General features: G+C 33.8%; 1 long non-coding RNA gene across 1 annotated transcript; it reads left to right on the forward strand.

The window, feature by feature from the left end:
• The first annotated feature begins 371 nt into the window (after positions 1 to 371).
• On the forward strand, positions 372 to 2605 carry LOC107770892 (uncharacterized). Its single transcript, XR_001644704.2, has 2 exons — positions 372 to 1031; positions 2367 to 2605. It is a non-coding gene; the product is annotated as an uncharacterized LOC107770892 (long non-coding RNA).
• Positions 2606 to 3144: the final 539 nt, after the last annotated feature.

Genomic DNA, 3144 nt, shown 5'->3' on the forward strand with positions numbered 1-3144 from the left:
AGTTTCTTGATTTATCAATATTAATTTATTTATTCAATCTCACTCTTAATTACCCTATGACAACGGACGTTTCAGCAACGGTTACATAACCGTAGCCACAGATTTCTATTGCAACGGTTTTAACCGTTACCAAAGGTTTTGGATACTATTAGTACACTTTAGCAACCAAACCGTTTCCATTGTATAATAACCGTTGCTGTACGTTTTCTTATATCCACGGTTTCTATAACTGTTACAATATATCTATCAGTAGCAACAGTTTTTTCCAAAAAAATATTTATAGGAACGGTTATTGTTCCCTCCTTAATTTTTTCTTGTAGCCCGCCAAATCTAGTACTCTCTCTTTAAACCTTTTTACCTTTTTATTTATTTTAATATGTAATATGTAATATATAGTTAAAATCCACAATTTTTATTTATTTTCTAAATAAAAGTAGATGTGGCCTAGCTCTAGTTATTTTTCTCCAAATCTGAACCCTTTTCCCTTTTCCTTCATCTCCAATAAAGCTTTCCCCCAATTACTCTAATCCCTCGTACTCATTTTTCCCTTTTCATTTTACTGTAGATCCAGTCATATTTTCCCCAAATCTGAACCCTTTTCACTTTTCCCTTATCTCCCATTACGTTGTCGGTTTTCCCCAATTCACTCTAATCCCTCAGACCCATTTTCCCCTTTTATATAAATAGAATAGCATGTTTAATCACTATGATGCTACATATGTAGTACAACAACAACAACAACCCCAGTGTAATCCCACAAGTGGGGTCTGGGGAGGGTAATATGTACGCAGATCTTACCTCGGGCAGAGGGGCAGAGATACTACATATGTAGTAATTTTGCTTATTTGCACGCTACTGATCGTCATTTTGACCCTTTCTCTTGTACTTGTCAACACTTGTGTGTTTTAACTCTAGTGTTTGAGCTTGCATCCTATGTCGATGGATCTTGTTTTTTGAGGACAGTATTGTTTCCAGCACCATATTGTTGGCTGAGTTTTTGATTTTCCTCTCAGCATATCTTCCCTGGATAGGTGATTGTCTTTCCTTTGGTATCTGGCATTCATCTCTTTGTTTCCTGTTGGAACTTTTGCATTTATTCCATATTATGATTGCGTGTAAGCATGCTGCATCATATCCCTCTGTACTTTGTCTATCCCTTATTGTTTTATTCTGTGATGCATCGAGATAGCTGTTGTGGTGTGTTCAAATCTGCTGCCTGTGTACCTATAGTCGTATGGTGTCCACTTGCTTATTGTTGTGTACTCTTGACCATGTACTACCTGTGATGTTGTGAAAGATTGTTGCACTGAAAATGTACTCCAGAATTCATCCATTTTGCCCATCATTTTACGAGAAAACCACTGCTAGCTTTCTGTTAGGTTACTTGCATTTTTTGGTCTAGTTATGAAGTGATTTTTTTTTGGGCTAGTATAGGATACTTATGTCTAAATAGCTACAATTTTTTGTTAAATATAGGGATTTTACGATTATAGAATAAAGTTGAGGAAGAGAGGTAATTTGTTTTATTTATCTGAAAGGTCTAAACTTTGTGTCTTGTTTGGTCTTTATCATGAGTTTGTCAAAATATATTTGGACTATGCAATATTAGACTTTGCAATATTTATTGAGTTTACAATAGGAAAGGATAAATCTGGTGCTTTTTCCAATTATCAAAGGCCGTGGAGGGGACTCCATTAACATCCTATTCTTGCTTTTGGTGTGGATGGAACATGTAAATGAGGTTGAAATTGTTCTTCAGGTGTTAGAATTATTACAAGATTGGTTTTTTGGGGCTTATCCTTTTACTTTTTCTGCCTCTGTTAATTATTTAAAGCTACAATAGCACATTGTTAGTTCTGGATTTATAACACTACCTTACCTTTTCAAAAGAAAAGTTCAGTATGAAGAGTAAATGTTGCAGGTACTTTAACATTGTCAATGTATTGAATTAGTATGGTAAGTTGATTGCACTACTTATTATTCACTGTTGGTTATTATTTGGTCGACTCATTTGCAGAAAAAAGTTATTATAATTGTTATTCCTTCCTATATAATTTCCTTACTCTGGCATATGTTGTGATATGAAATCAGGAATTAGCTAGTGGTCACAAAACCAAATTTGTGCAAACTGACTTCTTTTCCTTTTAAATCCTATAACGGGATTAATTTGATATGTTGTTCCTTTTTAGTAGCTTGTATGTACATTTAATGTCCAAATTTGGGTCTAGATAATGTGTTTCTGTAGAAGAGCTAGGCTCGTGACTAGCATCTTGTATGCCCATTATTTTCTTTTTCTTTTTTGATCAATTTATTTAGTCTAGGCATTCAAGATGAAAGGTAATGACTTTATTTATCCTCTTTTATAGGTGGAGTAGATCAAGAAATAGAAGATGAAGGCAATGAAGATCTAGACCTTACTTAAAGATGAATTTTGAATTGCTATAGATGAATGTTCTAGGAATATTTTGTTGTCAACATTTTGAAACTAACTATCTTGAAATGTATTAAACTTATGCACTTGGGGTAGAACATTTGCTTTTATGGATATTATTAGCTTGTTGGACGAGTTATATTATTAATAGTTTCATTTTGTGATTTATTTAAATTTTAGTGTTATTATAATTTATTATATATATATAAATTTATTTACAACAGGGGCTATCTTTTTGTTTAATTGAACTGTTACATATAACAGGGGCTATATTTTTGTTTTAAATGAACTGTTACAATAGCCTACCAGAACCGTTGCAATAGGACACAAATGGCGTTCCATTAGAATGTAAACCGTTGTAATAGATCCGGTAAATCGTTCCAAAATATCCTCTAAACCATTCCAATAGGTAGTTAAAATCGTAGCAATACAAAAACAACTGTTACAATAGCTTAACGAGATCGTTGTTATATCCATAAATAACCGTAACAATAGCTCACAAAAGTGTTGCATTAGATAATATGGCAACGGTTATGAGCCGTTGCATACACATTATAGTAACGGTTTTAAACCGTCCCAATTGGAAGAAATAATCGTTCCAATAGATAAAGGAAAACCGTTGCGATAGACGTCTCTATAGCAACGGAGATGAAAACCGTTCCAAGAACCGTTCCTATAGCTCTATTGGCACGCAAGCGGATGTGACAGTCTGT

This window comes from Nicotiana tabacum, chromosome 1, assembly GCF_000715075.1.
Source record: "Nicotiana tabacum cultivar K326 chromosome 1, ASM71507v2, whole genome shotgun sequence".
Taxonomy (NCBI): Eukaryota; Viridiplantae; Streptophyta; class Magnoliopsida; order Solanales; family Solanaceae; genus Nicotiana; species Nicotiana tabacum.